The sequence below is a fragment of the Aquarana catesbeiana genome, linkage group LG07, assembly GCF_042186555.1.
Source record: "Aquarana catesbeiana isolate 2022-GZ linkage group LG07, ASM4218655v1, whole genome shotgun sequence".
Lineage (NCBI taxonomy): Eukaryota > Metazoa > Chordata > Amphibia > Anura > Ranidae > Aquarana > Aquarana catesbeiana.
Window position 1 is genome coordinate 188,028,504 of NC_133330.1, and position 22,038 is coordinate 188,050,541.

Below are 22,038 nucleotides of genomic sequence, written 5' to 3' on the forward strand. Positions count from 1 at the left end.
GACCGTCGTCTGAGAGAACGACGCACCGAAAGATCTACCAGTGCCTATCGACCCACTTGGGTGCTTCCACAGGTTCCCAGTCCTGCTAGTAGGCCTTTGGCTCCTCCAACCTCTCCAGTTTTCGACACGTCAGAGCCTATGCAGCTTGGTCTGCTCCGTCCTTCCTTGACTCCTGAAGAGAAGTTACGAAGATGTAACCTTAACCTATGCCTCTACTGTGGGGAACCTGGGCACTATGCCAGCGTCTGCCCCAACAAGACGCGTAAGTGTCGTTCTTATGCTCGTATATGTGCTACTATCATGCCAAAACCTAGTACTCACCTTACCATCTCTGTCACTTTTCAGCTTCCCGGAAAGGCTATCCAAGTTCCAGTCATCGTTGATTCCGGAGCATGCAGCTGCTTCATGGACCAGGCCTTTGCAGCTCAGCATGATATCCCACTCCGACTCAAGACCCAGAGCCTGGCTGTCCACCTTGCAGACAGTTCCGCCCTCCGTTCCGGTTCTGTCATTCAAGAGACTATCCCTATAATAGCTACTATAAACTCTCAACACCAGGAATTCCTCCGTCTAGATGTCATTTCCTCTCCCCTGTTCCCTGTCATCCTGGGCATGCCGTGGTTGCTGGGCCATAACCCCCATATCAACTGGGTTTCTGGGAAAGTGGAGTTTTTTCTCTGATTATTGCCAACAACATTGCCTGCCAAGAATGGCCCATGAGATACCTCAACTCCTCGGCCTACACCCTGAAACCAACTCACACCAAGCCATCCCAGAACCCTACCGAGATTTCTCTGATGTATTCAGCAAGAAAGGTGCTGAGACTCTACCGCCACACAGGCCCTATGATTGCCCTATAGAGCTGCTACCTGGAACCGAAGTACCCTTCGGTAGGATCTTTCCATTGACTGAGCAGGAATTGGATACACTAAAACAATACCTTGATGAGAATTTAAAGAAAAAGTTCATCCGCCCGTCCACATCTCCGGCCGGCGCAGGCATATTCTTTGTGGAAAAAAAAGATCATTCCCTTCGGCCATGTATCGACTACCGGGAATTAAATCGGATAACGATCAAGAATCGCTACCCCTTACCCCTGGTGCCTGAATTATTCCAGAGGCTAGGAACGGCAACTGTCTTCACAAAACTGGATCTTCGCGGAGCCTATAATTTAATCCGTATCCAGGAGGGGGACGAGTGGAAAACCGCTTTTCGCACTCGTTTTGGGCATTTCGAGTATTGCGTTATGCCCTTCGGTCTATGCAATGCCCCAGCCACATTCCAACATTTTGTGAACGACATCTTCCGGGAATTTTTGGATCTCTACATCATCGTCTACCTCGATGACATTCTCATTTTCTCATCATCACTGACTGATCATCGCAGGCACGTCCGGAATGTCCTCGCCCGGCTCAGGCAACACGGGCTGTATGCTAAACTCGATAAATGTGAATTTGAACTCCAATGCATCCAATACCTGGGGCTCATCATTTCAGTGGAAGGTATTAAAATGGACCCTCAAAAGGTGTCCGCCATCCTGGACTGGCCCGCACCTACGGACAAGAAGGGGGTCCAACGCTTCGTTGGATTTTCCAATTTCTATAGGAAATTCATCAGAGACTTTTCCAAGATCATCGCCCCCATTACTGAATTAACAAGACAGGGAACCCGATTCTGCTGGACCCCCAGGGCTCAATTGGCCTTTGAAAAATTAAAAGGATTATTCACGTCGGCCTCCATCCTCAAACACCCTAACTCTGCCCTGCCATTCGTGTTGGAGGTTGACGCCTCAGAGGTCGCAGTAGGAGCTGTACTCTCCCAACGTCAGGGCCCCAAGGCCCTTCTGTTTCCAATAGCTTTTTTTTCTCGCAAATTATCGGTGTCTGAAAGAAACTACGATGTAGGAGACTGGGAGCTTCTGGCCATCAAGACGGCTCTGGAGGAGTGGCGCTATCTTTTGGAGGGTGCTGTACATCCTATTCTAATCTACACGGACCACAAGAACTTGGAGTACTTGAGATCTGCCAAGAGACTAAAACCGCGACAAGCCAGATGGGTGCTCTTCTTCTCTCGCTTTCAATTTCATATAACCTACAGACCCGGCTCCAAAAACATCAAACCAGACGCTCTCTCACGAATGTTCCATGACTCCAAAGAAGCCGTCCCCCCGGACACTATCCTGCCTGCAGGAAATGTTTTATTACTTCAGGGGGATTTAATCTCCAGAATAAGGCAAGCTTCCACAACTATACCCCAACCCACTGAGACCAGCCTAAGAGATGGTTTACTCTGGCATAAGGAGAAGATCATGGTTCCTGAGAGCCTTAGGGTACCAGTATTAGAGCTTTGCCATGACCACAAGTTGGCTGGGCACTTCGGGGCTCAGAAGACAACCGAACTGGTGCAGCGCACCTTTTGGTGGCCACAGTTGGCCGAGGACTGTAGGAATTACGTCAGTTCCTGCCACACATGTGCCCGAAGCAAGAATATTCGGACGAAGGCCTGGGGCTTACTGAAACCCTTGCCCATCCCTGACAGACCTTGGAAAATGATCGCGATGGATTTCATTGTGGAACTGCCCCCATCCGAAGGCTTCTCCACCATCTTTGTCATAATTGATAGATTGTCAAAAATGGCTCACTTCTTGCCTATGAAAGGCACACCCTCAGCCGTGGAAACGGCGAAGATCTTCATTAAAGAAATTGTGAGATTACATGGGGTTCCCTCTAATATCGTCTCGGACCGGGGTGTCCAATTCACCTCCAGGTTCTGGAAGGCATTGTGTGGTTCCTTCGAAATTGAGTTAGCGTTCTCTTCAGCCTATCACCCTCAGACAAACGGCCAGACGGAGAGAACCAACCAAACCTTGGAGCAGTACCTCCGTTGTTTCTCGGCCTTTTCCCAGGATGACTGGGTTTCTCTGCTACCAGTTGCGGAGTTTTCATACAATAACTCCCTGCACTCAGCCATCAACCAGACGCCATTTTTTGCCAATTATGGATTTCATCCCTCCTTTCTACCCAGCTCAATACCTGAATGCTCCCTCCCGGCAGTGACTGAGACATTGGAATTCTTCTCTACCAACAACAAACTTCTGCAGGAAACAATGACCCAATCCCAGGCTTCTTATAAAAAAACGTTCGACAAGAAGAGGCGCGGGGAGCTTATCCTGGAACCTGGCAATCAAGTATGGCTGTTCACAACTAACTTAAAAATGGCTTGCCCTTCTAGGAAACTAGGGCCTAAATTCATGGGACCCTTCTTGGTGAGAAGAAAAATAAACAACGTAGCGTACGAGCTCAGTCTGCCGGACTCCTTCAAAATACACCCGGTTTTCCATGTCTCCTTACTGAAACCGGTCGCTCCTGATCCTTTCCCCAACCTTAGTACCAGTCTTCCTGAGCCTGTTATGATCAATAACGAGGAGGAGTTTGAAATCGAGGCTATCCTGGACTGTAGGAAAAGGCGCAATCAAATACAGTATCTTATTAAATGGAAGGGGTATGGTCCGGAGGACAATTCCTGGGAACCAGAAAACAATTTACATGCCCCGGAACTTTTACAGACTTTCAGAAATGTTCATGCCTCCAAGTTGGCCCGGCTGGGCATCCGGAGGCTGCCCTTAGGGAGGGGGCACTGTCAGAGAGCTCACCTTGCTGGTCATGGGATTGGCCACCAGAGGGAGTGCCTGTGAGCAAGCCGGCCTATTTAAGTTTGTCAGGCACTCTGTTCAGTGCTGCCTGATCATCAGCTTCCTGTGCCGTAGTTCCTGTTTCCTGTCTTGTCTTCCTGTTTACCTGATCTCCTGACGACCTGGATTGCCCTTGGATTCCCCTGTTTGCTGCCTGTACCTGACCTTGGCCTGTTTGACTCCGCTTCTGCCTGCTCCTATTGTACCTTGCTGCCAGTCTGTTGCCGAACCCAGCCTGTCTCCTGACCATCCTGCTCAGTCTCATCGCCTGTGTTACAGCCTGCACCTGCTGTTCATAGACTGCTATTCCACCAGCATCTGGACTCTAGTTCACAGGCTCTCATACCACTCCGCACTCCTGTGCTTCCTGTTACCTTACCAGGGGCCGCGAGTCGGACGCGTAAGGGAGCCTACTCTCTCCCCAAGCGGACTCACCGGTCTGGTAAGTAGGAGTCTGATAGGCATACATGCTCTGACTGACAGGGTACATGAGGTGGAACAGGTTACAGTGCAACATGATCATGTCCTCCGCAAGGCTACGAGGAAGATTGACTCCCACACCCTACAACTGAGAGAAGTTCAGCGCCACGTCGAGGACCTCGACAATAGGGGCCGCCGCCATAACCTCAGAATCCGAGAAATGTCCGAAATTATTGATTCTGACCACATCTCTCATGCAGTAACAGGCTTATTAAATAATCTACTAAACAGACCACCTCAAACCCAGATAGAGATGGACAGAATTCACAGGGCCCTACATCCCAAAGGCAGAGAGTCAGACCCCCCGAGGGATATAATATGCTGCATTGTGGACTATAAACTGAAAGAAGAAATTCTAAGGCAGGCGAGGAGCAGACCGCAGCTGCAACATGAAGGGATCACTATCCAGATTTTTCAAGATTTATCCAGCATCACCTTGCAGCACCGCAGGGATCTGAGGCCGTTACTGGATGTACTGGGATCAAAGGGGATTCAGTATAGAAGGAAATTTCCCTTCTGCCTCTCGGCCACTTACCAGGGCTGCACAGCTCTACTGAAAGTCCCGGAAGATTTACGTCCATTCTGTGACACCCTGGGTCTCCCCCTGGTTGAGGTACCTAACTGGTATGCTGAATATCGCCATCAGACGACAAAGAGATGCGCAACACAGGAGGAGCCAATGGAGGCACAAGACACAAGATTCCGCAGACAGAGATCCTCTTCGAACACCAGACAGCACACCACGCACCACGGGGCACACCGTGGCTCTAGTCCTGTTGATTCCCCTGAGAGCCCGGAGGGAATACTGAAAGCACCTCTACCATCGATCCTTTCCACAGGATACTCACTGTCATGTTCCGGCAGAAGTTAATTGACTTACACTTTTCCTGTTGTCATCCCGAGTTCTCTGGATTACTCCCTTCGGTTCTGATGTGCACTCCGTACAAGACCGCCGTGCAGACATTACATTAACCTGATGAACCCGACACCTGTCTGAATAACCGTAAGTACTGCACAACTCCCCCAGCTGCACCCGCACTACCACTTACACTGTAATGCCTGGATCCCACGACGAATAATCAAGATCTCCTGATGCCATCTGACTGCACCGAACGTGCATTAACTTCGATTTTTGTCACGGATGAACTTCCCCACATCACCGCATGACCGAACTGACCCATGCTCAATCACAACACTGTGGGATCTAACTAACGACCCTTGAACTATCAACGCTACATTATATGTGGTCTACATGTACTTAGCATACCATGCATATAATGGACTGGGTAATGTATATCATGTTGAAATTTAAGGCAAAATCTCCGCAATTGGCAAATGAAGTACTTACCCACCTTACGCTCAAAAGAAAGACCAAAGCTAGATCTGTACACCCGTTATATTGATTCAGACTGGTGTTAGCGATCATAACATTGATATGATATATATATATATATATATATATATATATATATATATATATATATATATATATAAAGTCCCTCATGCTCAGGTCTCCATTGTACCACCAACTGATATCCAGGAAACAATATTGTAGGGGCTATATCATCCTACACACGGGGCTACTTACTACCCCGGTTAGCGACATAGGAGACACGCACATCAGCAACTACAAATAGTCTTGGGCGCACTAATATACTAATTGCCTAATAGTAGGGTTTCGAGGATACTGTGGTACTTTATTATCCCTCTACCCAGTAAATGCAGTGAAGGTTAGATGACTCCACACCCCCTGATTGAAACCAGCTTCTTTTAACTATACTGCAAAATCTGGTCAGCTTACATTACAGCAGTACACTAACAGTGCTGCTTGACACCTCCCAACCCCCTCAAAGCTCATAACCCAGCCTTTTACCCATCAATGGGTTTTATTCTACAGCCAGTATAGAGTTACAGAACATTAGCAACATAGGGGTGCTACACCCATACTAAACCCTTCTTCCTACACCTGTTCCTCGCTGTACTTCTGAATGGCTATCCTTCACATTATCAGAGCTTTGAAGGTCAGGACACCATAAACTCAACAGGTACATGATGCTCTGACTGGGCTAGTGATATAGAGCCTGATAGTTAAGGATCGCTGCATCGCGTGCTTGCTAACATATTCTCTCCAGATATGTACTCTACTTGGAAGATATCCGTTAACACGCATACATCATAACAGTGTTAGTGGGGGAAGGGGCGGAGGCAGCTGGGGACTCATAAAAAATACAGATGCGGGACTGGATTCATTCACAGAGTGCTTTAGGGTGTAAAACCGCAGTTGTAGGATTCTACTATTTTACAGTTCACATGTTTCTTCATTATTATTTTAGATGTGTTAACAAGTTAATTATATGATGTGTGTTCTTCATACTATGTTTAAAACACTATAGGTCCCTTGATGTACTGGCCGAGCAGAGGGCCAAAGGCTTGTCTCCAACGTTACATCCCTACACATGATTTACAATGCATAGTAGCGAATCAATTCTAGAAAAATGCGACAGGGCCCTGTCACCTATACCCTGACTCCGATTACCTACCTTCTGTCTGGTTGGACATTGTGGTCAAATACACTCACCATCCCATCTACCATTAAAATGACCCATTCGCAATTTTACCCATACCCATAACCGCCAGCCTCCATTCACCTACCTCTAGGACTGGCAGCGGCAGGCTTGCCAGCTATTCGTAAGTATCCTTGGTGTAATGTACTTGCCAACCCCCACACAGTGCAGTAGAATAACTAGGACCTACGTATAGGTCAGTCTCCACTGACAACTCACTGTACGTTTATAACCTCTCTCATTGCAGAGCAGGTTAGTTGAATACTACCCCCCCCCCCCCCCTTCACCAAACACAGCCCATCTCTTTAGCCGGATAACTGCTTGCTCTACTACCCTACGTAAGATTTGTACCTTTTTGGACACCCAAGCTCCAATTAATCCCCTTCCTTCCCTATATTGGCGGGAACAAATACCCAAGTCATGGCTGCTGGAGATAGGACATCGCTCCCCTCATGGGTGAAGCTCTACTCACTGAACATGCGTGGACTTAACACCCCGGAGAAGAGATCTCAATTACTATATACTCTACAGAAAAACAAAACACAAATAGCATTCATTCAAGAGACCCACTTCTGCACTAATAACATCCCCAAACTCTTCAATCACCACTTTCCTATGGTATATCACGCCTCCAATGACGAATCAAAAACTAAAGGTGTTGCAATATTAGTATTTAAGAATTGCCCTCTCCAAGTTTCAGAGGTTAAAAGAGATGTTCATGGTAGATACATATTCCTTAAGGAGACACTGCACAACAAACCCATTACCCTAGCTAACCTTTATGCACCTAACAAACAACAGGTAGCCTTCTTCTGTGAAACTCTACATCTGCTCACTGAATTTTATTCGGGCATCCTCATTGTTGGTGGAGACTTCAGTGTCGCACTAACCCCAACCCAAAATTCTTCCACAGGAGCGTCATCCATGCCATATAGAGCCCTTAACGCTATCAAAAAGCATCTCAGAGATCTGACATTGCATGACACTTGGCAAACACTACATCCAAATGAATGGGATTTTACATTCTACTCTTCACCGCACAATAAATACACTAGAATTGACCATTTTTTTTATATCCCAGAATGATCTAACATTTCTTTCCAAAGCCACTATAGACCCAATGGTAATTTCAGACCATAACCCCATTTCCATCACACTAGATCCACCGGCGAACAGAACCAGAAACACGATCTGGCGTCTAGATAACCCTCTTTTAACAGACCTTGAAACCACTCAAAAACTTACTACGCGTCTTACACAATATTTTGCGGACAATGTCCCCGACAACTCCAATCCAACTACCATATGGGCTGCGCATAAATGCGTAATGCGTGGAGAAATCATTTCTCTCTCAGCTAACAGATACAAACACAAGCGTAACCACATTGCTCCGTTATTCGGGAAAATTCACACCCTAGAATGAGCACACAAATTATCCCTGGCTACTAAATCTCTCGCTGATCTAGTAAAAGCAAGGGAAGAACTTTTGGAAGAGCTAGGCAAGACATTGAAGCACAAATACGTCTTAACACAAAAATTGTTTTATGAATTCGGCAACAAATCTGGAAAATTATTAGCTAAAGCCCTCCAACACAAAAAAGCTACGAATACTATTCACTCGATCAAAGACCCCGCTGGCAATGCTTTCATTTCCCCTGAAGACATTGCTAACCAGTTTGTTCAATATTTTTCTAACCTCTATAAGTTACCCCCCCTCGAACGCAACGGGGTGTACTTTAGAAAGACAAGAGGCTATAAAAGACTTCCTAGCACAATATTGCACATCCCCTATAAACCCAGAGGATTTGGTTAGTCTAGAGCACACCATCAGTGTAGAAGAAACCTTACAAGTCCTGAAACAACTTAAACTGGTTAAGAGCCCGGGTCTAGATGGTTTGACTGTCAGTTACTACAAATCTTTCCACAAAATACTTACTCCTCATTTCACTAAGGCATTTAATGCAATGCACTCCTCTCCACAAGTAAGTAAAGACCTATTGGAAGCCCATATAATGCTAATACCAAAACCAGGCAAAGATGCGACAATAGTATCAAATTACAGACCTATTTCCCTCCTTAATGTGGATGTAAAACTTTATGCCAAAATTCTCGCAAATCGCATACTCCCCCTCCTCCCCAAACTGATTTCACTTGACCAGGTAGGTTTTGTTCCTGGAAGGGAGGCTAGGGACAATACTATAAAAGCTATCAACATCCACCACTGGCTTTCCACATCCTCCACACAAGGCTTTATTCTATCTCTCGATGCGGAGAAGGCATTTGACAGGGTGGCTTGGGATTACATGGAGGAATCACTGCTGGCTATGGAATTTCCTGCACACTTTCTCCGAATGATCCTAGTGCTTTATTCTTCTCCCACGGCCAGATTTAGAGTTAATGGCCGCCTGTCGGATGCCTTCTCTGTTTCGAATGGCACACGCCAGGGGTGCCCCTTATCTCCTCTCATCTTTATACTTACTTTGGAATCCCTCTTACGCAAACTTAGGGCAAACCCTAATATCACCGGCGTTGACATACGCCACAAACATAACAAGTGGCAGCATACGCCAATTACATCATTCTTTTCCTTTCTAACCCCTTATCACCATACCTAATTTATTATAGGACTTTGCCCTCTTTCGTAAATTGTCCAATCTGGAAATAATTTTCAGAAATCTAAAGCCCTCAACATCTCTCTACCATCAACATTAGTTACTCAATGCCAAGCTAACTTTCCTTTTAGTTGGGAACCACATGCCCTCACGTACTTAGGTATTCAAATCCCCTCTAAACTAGAGGAGCTTTATGACAGAAACTACCTACCCATACTCTGAACTATACAGAAGGATCTTCACAAATGGTCTTCGGGCCAGTTTTCATGGTTTGGGCACATTGCCATCCTAAAGATGAACATTCTACCCCGTATCCTCTACATCTTTCAAACGGTTCCAATTAACCTCCCAATTACTTTCTTTAAAACCTACAAGAGACTATGCAGGAACTTTATCTGGGCCTCTCAATCCCCAAGAATAAGCTGGGATAGAATGACTCTACCCAAACAGAAAGGTGGACTGAGCCTCCCAGACATTCACAGATACCACGCGGCATGCCACATCACAAGAATGATGGACTGGCATATCCACACACACACACACCAAAGACTGGATTGACATTGAGAACTCCTTTGCACAGGTCCCTCTTTCCCATATTCCATGGATCGACGTCAGAGCCATTCCTAAGGAACACTCTTCACACCCACTAACGGGTCCCACGCTACATAGCTTCAAGAAAACCTGTGACTCACTTAATCTGAACTCTTCACCAGGCCCGATGACTCCCTTAGACGGTAACCCCGACTTCCCTCCTGGTCTCCCAGAATATAACTTAAATCTCACAAGCATTGATCAACCGCTCAGAGCACATCACCTTTTTCTCAATAATTTGCTTGTCTCTTTTGCTTCTCTTTCCATCCGCTTCCCAGAGCGCAAAATTCCCTTTTACAAATATCTACAAATTAGACACTTTCTGAACAGCACCAGACCCATCACTCAATGGTGTAGAGAACAAAATCATTTTGAAGCACTGTGCAACAGCGCAGAACCCCAAAGACATCTGATCTCAACAGTATACTTACTCCTATTTGGGGAGATCAACCATAAATTCAACCTAGCCAACCAGAGATGGGAGAGTGAACTCAACTTACACTTATCCAAAGAGGACTGGGAAACTATTTATGATCATATCCATAAAGGCTCCATCAACATATCAGCACAGGAAAATAGCTTCAAACTGTACTCCAGATGGTACCGTACCCCTAAACGGATACACATATTCCATCCTACTGTATCCCCACTGTGCTGGAGATGTAACTCTGAGGTGGGTTCCCTACTCCATATCTGGTGGGAATGCACACACATAAAACCATTCTGGGAAAAAATACACAACACAATCGCCCAAATTACAACATACCCCTTAGACCTCACTCCGGCTCAATACTTGCTACATCACACATCGTTGCCTCAATCTACATACAAAAAATCTCTCATGCTTCACCTCATTAATGCAACTAAATAATGTATACTGTTATATTGGAGAAATACTAACCCCCCTAAAATGACCGACTGGTTTAAACGTATAGATAAAGTGGCTGAGATGGAGGATCTGATCCATCAAGCTAAAGATAACCCAAAGAAATACCGTATGACATGGGCCTGTTGGCTACATTTCCGAGACTCCTCAGAGTTCCAAGAGCTAATTCGCAATTCGTAACTAGACCACTCCATGGGAATACACTGCCAACCTCCACATATTTCTCCTCCGCTACCGCAATGTGAATACCCGCCATACTAATATTCATATTCATTCATTTCTATGTTCTTTTCTATATATATCTTATCTCATATCTCACCTAACGAATGCCCTCCCTGTTCCTTGATGTAGAGTTCTCTGACTGCAACCTAGATGCCAAATCAAACCTTTTGATCCGACATTAGATCACCCTCACATGTACAGCCATAATCTTGCCCTCCCTAGCTTATATCACACTTTCAACAATGGGATACATTACACAGTATACCAGGTTTAGAGGGTAATCATCCCATTTCATGGACCAACACTGACGCAACACAGCCAGATAAATCTGCCACCCCCCTCGCACAGCGTGATCCCATTGGGGGTGTTTGGGTTGGGGATTGGCATGCACCAGTCCACCTGATCTTAGCTACAATTCATTTTTATCAAATCCTACAACAAGCTATATCATTAGCCTCTCCTGATGAGTTCTTTTATGTTTAATTAATAAGCTACTGATATTCCATGATCAATCAATTGTTAATGTGAACTTCACGTTTCTACCGTTTTACAAAGACTTGATATTACAACTCGTAATTTTCTTGAATACTTGCATTAACTTTACTACATTTGTATCCTTGATTCTTATAACTTGTAAATACTTGGTTTTCCTTATTAATAAAAACTATATGAAACAAACAAAAAAAAAAAAAAACAGCAGCGCGCAAGTACTCTTGTTTTTTTGAGCTGGGATCACTAAATTGTGCAGATTGAGCTGTATTATATGCAGCCATGTTTCTGGTGAGTTTAAAATTCACTTGAGGGTGGAGTGTGTACATTTTGAAAGAATTGTTTCATCAGCTGAACACAATGGTGGCTTTACAGATATTCATCGTAAACTTTATTATGGACTTTGAGTTGATGTACACTTTGTATATATAATTTTTGTGTTATATTTTACACATTGATTTTTAATTTTGGAGCTGTACACTTTATTTCTGTATTTAATTATGAGTTTTGTGTATTCAACTTTTGGTCGCAAGCTGCCTTTTTCTATTAGCGCTGACATACCTTTTAATTTTGAATTAGCACTTCATATTCTATTATTCATTTTGAACTATAGTTTAATGCCACTACTCTTTTTGTATTGGACCTAGGTGATGCAATTTCTCTGCCCTCAAGTTTGAGCCCTGCTCCCCCCATTATTCCACCACCTCCATATCCTGTTCCCTTGTAGACCCTTGCTTTCCATATGACATATTCTTTTAGGATTCATCCCCCCAGATCCCAGGAAAAGCTCCTTCAGCCTTCTAACCCTTTTCTCCCAACAGAGCTGCATTCTCCCCATTTAGATGCAGTCCATCCATACAGTAAGGCTGGGTTCACACTTATGCGAATTGGATGCAGCTTTCCCCGCATCCAATTCACATGACAGGCAAGTGTGACCAGCTCTCAATGGAGCCAGTTCACACAGGTCCGGGGCGGCCGTAGTCCGCATTAAATAAGTGTCCTGTGCATCTTTGGCTCAGATTCAGGTGAGAATTCAGGAAAAAAAATCAGACCTGTTTCGCACCTGAACCAGTGGACAGGAACCCACTGAACCCCATGCTGGTTATCCGCGGCCACATATGTGTGAACCCAGCCTAAAGCAAGTACACTATATTACGAAAAGTATTGGTACGCCTGCCTTTACACGCACATGAGCTTTAATATCATCCCTCTCTTTGTCCATAGGGTTCAATATTAAGTTGGCCCACCCTTTGCAGCTTCAACTCTTCTGGGAAGGCTTTCCTCAAGGTTTAGGAGTAGGTCTATGGGAATGTTTGACCATTCTTCCAGAAGCGCATTTGTGAGGTCAGGCACTGATGTTGGAGAGAAGGTCTGGCTTGCAGTCTCCACTCTAATTCATCCCAAAGGTGTACTCGCTCATCCATGTCTCTATTCACCTTGCTTTGTGCACTGGTCCAAATCATTTGGTGGAGGGGGTGGGGTTGTTTTTCATGGGTTGGGCTTGGCCCCTTAGTTCCAGTGAAGGGAACTCCTAAAGCAACTTTGCGAGAACAGTTTGGGGTTGGCCCTCCCTGTTCCAACATGACTGCGCACTAATGCATAATGCAAGGCCCATAAAGACATGGATGAGCGAGTTTGGGGTGGAGGAACTTTATTGGCCTGCACAGAGTCCTGATCTCAACCTGATAGAACACTTTTGGGATGTATTAATGCGGAGACTGCAAGCCAGGCTTTCTCATCCACATCGGTGCCTGACCTCACAAATGCGCTTCTGGAAGAATGGTCAAGCATTCCTATAGACACTGTCCTAAACTTTGTGGACAGCCTTCACAGAAGAGGTGAAGCTGTTATAGCTGCAAAGGGTGGGCCAACTCATTATGGAACCCTACAAACTAAAACTGGGATGCCATTAAAGTTCATGTGCGTGTAAAAGCAGGCATCCCAAAATGTTTGGTGATATAGTGTGATTAACCAAAAAGTCAGCCCAGTTCTTCAGGAACTCAAAACCTTCCTTCTTATATCAGTTTCTCACCACTTGTTCAAATCCCTAAGCTCCTGTTGCTTCTTTGGACTGGGTCATGGCTCAGGTAGTATTTCTGAAAATATTACCTTGGAGGTCCTTTTCCTTTACTTGGTACCCGAGTCTCCGAGATCTTTTTTTAGGATACTCCAAAGTTCCTCTAATTTTGTTATTTGTACTAATGTGTACCATGAAAGCTGGGTCTTCCTCAGTCCCAACCAACAATGTCAGCCTGATCCACAAAGCATTTAATCCGAGTCACAATTTACAATAATACTATAGGTTATAACCCTGTTCTGTTATCCACTGGGGTGTGGTATGTCTGTGTTTTATTTATGCTCGTATTGTGTCATTATACTTTAGAAAGCTTCACACAACCCTCTTACAGCAAACACAGTCCCCCACACAATATTATTATAGATTAGTTTCAAAGCTTTACCTTGCTCTACTAATCCTTGTATTGAATGATATGAAAAGGAGAAGGTAGTTGGGACTTTGTATGAGACCATGACCATCCAGTACACAGGTCTCCATCCCTATTTAATATGCGAAGTAAGGGGGAAGGGGGAACAACCGGAACAGTTGGGACTTTATATGAAACACAACACTAAGGCAAAATGAGTCATTAGATGTAGATAAAAATAGATAAAATATTAGTTTATTAATACCCCATGAGAGCATAGTAAGTCAATGATATACACCTTACAACAATAGGTATGGTAAAGAGTAAATCAACATGATAACATATCACATAATGATAAAATAATAGCATATTAAGCACTGTAGCATATATGCAATGATGGTAACATTGACACTACACCCAACATGTATGTACACAATCTAAATTGTAACGGAATAAAATTAATGGCTCAATTATTAAAAATCCAAGGTAAGTACATGGTTGCTGTGACATGACATTAAAATATATATATGCTCGACGCGTTTCGTGGAAGTTTGTCCACTCATCAGGAGCAGCTGACTGGAAATACCTATAATATATTGTAGATTGGTAATTAGTGGTATAAAATTACAAAAGGGAGAGAGGGAACAGAAACTCTGGTCCTAACACTCTTACCTATGGTAAATAGTATGATGGTAGTAAAGCATGAGTAGTGATGTTAATGATGGTAGGCGACACCTGGGGATGAGAATAGCATCCCCCTGGGAGCTGAGGAGGTAACCAGGTGGCAGCAGGGCGGGGCAACCAGGAATCACGTGTGGTGTTGAATAGCAAGAAAATGCCCATTCCGCAACTGTGGTGTAGAGTATGAACCCAAGGGGCAGCTGTAACACATAACAATATGTACTGGTGAACTAAGTGAATGGTAGCATGAGACACCACAGTGTGAAAGACAGAGTGCACTACAAAAGTGTAGTGAAGGAATGAATGAAAGGATGTGTGTACAAGCCCCCAGGTGAGGGCAATAAGGAGCAGTGAGGAGAATTATAGGGTGAAAAAGAGTGAGAAGAAAATAGCACCTCGCCAAGAACAAGAAGGGAACAGCAGTGAATTCTAGGGTGAAAAAAGAAGCGTGGAAGATAAGAAGCTGGATGTGCCAAGGTGCTTGTGTATAGAGTGCGTGAAAACCTGGAGATGCCAGAGACCAACCCGCCAGCCGACAAGGTCCCGCCAACGTCACGCAGGATCGTGCTGTGAAAGAGGAGCCGGAAGCCGCCACCAACAGGCGTGTAACGCCTATATATAGACAACCGCCGCCTCCAACAAACAGCACGCCGGGATGACAAACAACAACGACGGCCCGCGGCGTCAACGTAACGTCACGTGTGCGGCGTGTGGGGCGTGGCGTCGACGCACAGCGGAATCGATCCCGCTCCTTATTGCCCTCACCTGGGGGCTTGTACACACATCCTTTCATTCATTCCTTCACTACACTTTTGTAGTGCACTCTGTCTTTCACACTGTGGTGTCTCATGCTACCATTCACTTTGTTCACCAGTACATATTGTTATGTGTTACAGCTGCCCCTTGGGTTCATACTCTACACCACAGTTGCGGAATGGGCATTTTCTTGCTATTCAACACCACACATGATTCCTGGTTGCCCCGCCCTGCTGCCACCTGGTTACCTCCTCAGCTCCCGGGGGATGCTATTCTCATCCCCAGGTGTCGCCTACCATCATTAACATCACTACTCATGCTTTACTACCATCATACTATTTACCATAGGTAAGAGTGTTAGGACCAGAGTTTCTGATCCTTCTCTCCCTTTTGTAATTTTATACCACTAATTACCAATCTACAATATATTATAGGTATTTCCAGTCAGCTGCTCCTGATGAGTAGACAAACTTCCACGAAACGCGTCGAGCATATATATATTTTAATGTCATGTCACAGCAACCATGTACTTACCTTGGATTTTTAATAATTGAGCCATTAATTCTATTCCGTTACAATTTAGATTGTGTACATACATGTTGGGTGTAGTGTCAATGTATGGAAGAGCCCTGGGGCCATCATAAAAAAAAAACTGAATTCTGACTTTGAAACTCAGAATTCTGAGATTGAAATTCAGAATTGTAAGTTTAAAAAAAAAATACAGAATTCTGAGATTAAAAGTCAGAATTCTGAGATTCAAAGTCAGAATTCTGAGTTTCAAAGTCAGAATTCTGAGATTAAAAGTCAGAATTCTGAGTTTATAAATATAGTAGTCTCTATTAGGAAGATTTTAGGACCAATGAGCAATAATGTAGTAACACCCACAGATCATCATTCTGCAGACATACATGTCTTCTGCTCTGTATATGGATATGTAAATCTATCTTATTAACAGCACACAGTATAGGGAAGCAAGCAGTGCTGTATTCTCTGGTTCCTCTGCTGTCTTATCCTTCTCTGTCATCTGCTCCAACATAAAGAGCCATGCTGAAAACATGTGTATTGTGGGGGGCACAGCTTCCATAGATAACAGAACACAATGGCCAGCACAGCTCTGCACCCCAACTTGTAGGAAACATTGCACTTTTGCTCCTACATGAGGGAATTGTGAATGGCTAGATGGCAGCAGGACAATGTGTATCTATGATCATAATGGATTGATCATAGCAATTACTTAACTGGACTAATAGAGGTGTTTCACATACAATTAACCTCATATTAAACATAAAAGCAGATCAAAACCACTACTGGGAGATAGTATACTGGTTAGAGCAGCAGGCTTATATTGGTGAAGTTGTGGGTTCTAATCCAGGTGAGGGACCTTTTTATATATATATTTTAAAATATGAGATAGTGAGGGCTTAAATTGTATTTTATCAATATATCCAAATTGATTTCAAGTTCTATTAACAAAGACACACTGATATATTGAGCACACAAAGTTGTAGTCTATGCTGGCTACTATAAATTAGAGAGTAGAGATTTCAAAGAAAAGTGTGTATATATTATTAGGGTGATCAGATGGGATCATTAGGGTGTCATCTACAGTTTCCCCGGGGGCAGTTCACAATTTCAGGAGACTGGTCATAATGGATCGATCATAAATCACTTGTATGGATTAATACAGTTGTTTCACAGAGAATTAACCTCATATTAAACATAGAAAGAAACTGCTAAGAACATATGATAGCTTGGTGGTTAGAGCAAAAGGCTTATAGTGTTGAAAGTTCTGGTTTGTATCAACTTCAGAGCATGTTTTTTAATTATATATATATTTTCAATATAGATTGATTTTATATTAAACATATTTTAAACTGAAAGTTAGTGAGGATTTCAATTGTATTTTATTGATATATCCAAATTGATTTCAAGGCATATTAACAAAGACATATTGATAAAATTGTTGTATAAGCTGACTACTATAAATTAGAGAGTAGGGATTTTTTTTACAAATCTGTGTATATATTGGGATGATTTTGGTGACATGGGGCCAGTTCTCAATGTCAGGAGATTGTCCTTGGAAGCTGCATGATAACCATCATGTCTTATAACTCAACCACCGATGCAGGGGCATTTTTCCATCCAGTGACACCACCGATGCAGGGTCATTTTTTCCATCCAGTGACATCACCGATGCAGGGTCATTTTTTCCATCCAGTGACATCACCGATGCAGGGTCATTTTTTTCCATCCAGTGACACCACCGATGCAGGGTCATTTTTTCCATCCAATGACACCACCGATGCAGGGTCATTTTTTCCATCCAGTGACATCACCGATGCAGGGTCATTTTTTTCCATCCAGTGACACCACCGATGCAGGGTCATTTTTTCCATCCAATGACACCACCGATGCAGGGTCATTTTTTCCATCCAATGACACCACCGATGCAGGGTCATTTTTTCCATCCAATGACACCACCGATGCAGGGTCATTTTTTCCATCCAGTGACACCACCGATGCAGGGTCATTTTTTCCATCCAGTGACACCACCGATGCAGGGTCATTTTTTCCATCCAATGACACCACCGATGCAGGTTCATTTTTTCCCATCCAGTGACACCACCGATGCAAGGTCATTTTTTCCATCCAATGACACCACCGATGCAGGTTCATTTTTTCCATCCAATGACATCACCGATGCAGGGTAATTTTTTCCATCCAGTGACACCACCGATGCAGGGTCATTTTTTCCATCCAGTGACACCACCGATGCAGGGTCATTTTTCTTCTTCACTACTGTTAGCCCCTTATGTGTGCTCCAGTTTTAAACTTACATACTGCAGATATATATATATATATATATATATATATATATATATACAGGTACAGTATTTTGCTCTGCATGCCACTATTTTCCCAGAATCCCACCTGAGAGGGGGGAGGGGCACAGTTTGTGAACTTCCCCCTGGATACTGGCAGAGGGCAGGGCACTCAGTGATTGGGGGAGCTGGAAGGTTATGAGAGGAGGGCGGAGTAACAGTCTGGGACACATAGGAAGTCCTGTGCTGCACCTGCTTTCATATAATCCATCCCCATAACGATACCACTGCTACCCCTGGCCTGGAGGAGGGGCGGCTTGGGCTGCTGCAGTTGACAGCCGGGAGATTGTGCCGTACTCGCGGGTGTCTGTGAGCCCCGCCATCAATTACGGGAGACTTGGGATGTCGGCATTGCCATCATATACTGCTGATTGGACAGAACTGCTATTACACTCTGCTCACTGCCCTTACACTGCATTGTGTTTAATCACTGCCAGTACATACAGTTCATGGCCTGCTCTGCTATTATATACACTGGTTACTGTGCCCCTCCCCCCTCTCAGGTGGGAATTCTGGGAAAATAGTGGCATGCAGAGCAAAATACTGTATATATATATATTTGTAGTATGTAAGACCCCTTTCACACGAGGACGTTTTGCAGGCGCTTTAGCGTTAAAAATAGCGCCTGCAATCCGCCCTCAAACAGCTGCAGCATTGTCTCCAGTGTGAAAGCCCGAGGACTTCACATTATTCTACCCGAGGACTTCACATTACTCTACCCGAGGGCCTTCACACCAGAGCGCTGCGCTGGCAGGACGTCAGGAAAGGTCCGCGCTATTGCGGCGCATTGGGGCGGTTTTAACACTCTCTCGGCCGCTGGCGGGGGGTAAAAGCGGCTGAAATGTGCTGCTAATCCAATGTTAAAACACCGCTAAAAATAGTGGCGATTTACCGCCGACGCTATGGCGGCTCGGTGTGAAAGGGGTCTAGGAGTTTAAAACTGGTGCACACATAAGGGGCTAACAGTAGTGAAGAAGAAAAATGACCCTGCATCGGTGGTGTCACTAGATGGAAACAAAATGACCCTGCATCGGTGGTGTCACTGAATGGAAAAAATGACCCTGCATCAGTGGTGTCACTGGATGGAAAAACGACCCTGCATCGGTGGTGTCACTGGATGGAAAAAAATGACCCTGCATCGGTGGTGTCACTGGATGGAAAAATGACCCTGCATCGGTGGTGTCACTGGATGGAAAAATGACCCTGCATCGGTGGTGTCACTGAATGGAAAAGTGACCCTGCATCGGTGGTGTCACTGGATGGAAAAATGACCCTGCATCGGTGGTGTCACTGGATGGAAAAATGACCCTGCATTGGTGGTGTCACTAGATGGAAAAATGCCCCTGCATCGGTGATTAAGGTTATGACACATGATGGTTATCATGCAGCTTCCAGGGACAATCTCCAGAAATTGAGAACTGGCTCCATGTCTCCAAAATCATCCCAATATATAGACAGATTTGTAAAAAAATCCCTACTCTCTAATTTATAGTAGTCAGCTTATACAACAATTTTATCAATATGTCTTTGTTAATATGCCTTGAAATCAATTTGGATATATCAATAAAATACAATTTAAGTTCTCAGTAACTTATAGTTTAAAATATGTTTAATATAAAATCAATATATTGAAAATACATAGATAATTAAAAAATGTGCTCTGAACTGGATAAGAACCAGAACTTTCAACACTATAAGCCTGGTACTCTACCCACTATACTTACCTTAAGGGTTCTGAATAGTTTCTTTCTATGTTTAATATGAAATGCAGCGCTAAGAAATATTGGGAAGTTAGGGTGTAGTGAAACAATTAAGTAAGAGATGCTGTACTGAACAGTAAAGCATATGTGCAAAAACCATAAGTGAAGTGAAATAAACAAACACAGTATAAAGTGTCCACATATGGTAAATGGATGATTCCAAACTCAAATTAATAAGAGGAACTGGTATGGACCAAAAAATGATGTGAGACTGGAAATTAAAGTCAGTGGTGCACGGTGTGGATCTGTGACTGAGTCAACAACGGGTACAGAACTTCCATAGCTGTAAACCAACATCTCGATATGGGGCATCAGAATGAAAACATCAGGAAGTAAGATAAGATGGGTACTCTTACCAGATGACGTGGACTCCACTGTCGTATGACATGGAGTCAATGGTGCATGGAGCAAAACCTAGGCTGGAAAACGATATCCGGAACGGTGGAACCTCTGTCTCACTTCTCAACTTCTCTGGTGAGGTGAAGAAACATCAGGAAGGGCTGCCAACTGGATATCAGCCAATAGACCTCAAGGATGTGTTCCAAGGAGAAGCCGGGGACAGATTTGATCCAGACCCCGTGATGGAAGTAGGGCTACTGGAAGGCAGTTTCTTGCATCGGGATAATATGCAAATAAAAAATAAAAAGCTTCTGCATAGTGCAGGTAAACCAGGGATTTTTATTTCTATAAATACCATAAAAAAATGGATAAAAGTGATCACAATTGAAATAAAATCTAAACAGCGTAAGGAAGGGCGATCTCCCCTTCCTGGGACACTTTATACTGTGTTTGTTCATTTCACTTCACTTACGGTTTTTGCACACATGCTTTACTGTTCAGTACAGCATCTCTTACTTAATTGTTTCACTACACCCTAACTTCCCAATATTTCTTAGCGCTGCATTTTTTCCCAGTTACCAGTTATTGTTTGTCACAATGTATGCAGCTGCTGGCTCACATATATTTTATTTTCGCTATTAGAGCGCAGTGTTTTCATATTCTCTTGTATGTTTAATATGAGGTTAATTATCTGTGAAACAACTGTATTAATCCAGACGAGTGATTTATGATCGATTTGTTATGACCAATCTCCTGAAATTGTGAACTGCCCCCGGGGAAACTGTAGATGACACCCTATGGCCCCTTTCACACGGGACGGATCCGTGTTGATCCGCCCCGTGTTTATCCGCTGCTCAGCGGGGATCGCTCCGCTTTCCCCAGCTGAGCAGGCAGATGACAGGGTGGGACCCGCACACTGTGCAGGGACCGCCCTGTCAGATCTCCGCTCTCCCCTATGGGGGATCGGAGGAACACGGACCGTCTGTCCGTGTTCCTCCGATCCGCTCTGCAGACGGATAGAAAAATAGGATTTTCTTCCGTCCGCAGAATCGGACGAGAGCGGAGCCGGACAACATCGGGTGTTAGCGGATGTACATCCGCTGACACCCGCTATCCCATAGGGATGCATGTATGTCCGTATTTCATCCGAAAACGGATGGATGAAATACGGACATACTGTCCGCATGTGTGAAAGGGGCCTAATAATATATACACACTTTTTTCTTTGAAATCTCTACTCTCTAATTTATAGTAGCCAGCATAGACTACAACTTTGTGTGCTCAATATATCAGTGTGTCTTTGTTAATAGAACTTGAAATCAATTTGGATATATTGATAAAATACAATTTAAGCCCTCACTATCTCATATTTTAAAATATATATAAAAAAAGTTCCCTCACCTGGATTAGAACCCACAATTTCACCAATATAGGTCTGCTGCTCTCACCCTATACTATCTCCCAGTAGTGGCTTTGATCTGCTTTTATGTTTAATATGAGGTTAATTGTATGTGAAACACTTCTATTAGTCCAGACAAGTAATTGCTATGATCAATCCATTATGACCATAGACACACATTGTCCTGCTGCTTTCTAACCATTCACAATTCCCTCATGTAGGGGCAAAAGTGCAATGTTTCCTACAAGTTGGGGTGCAGAGCT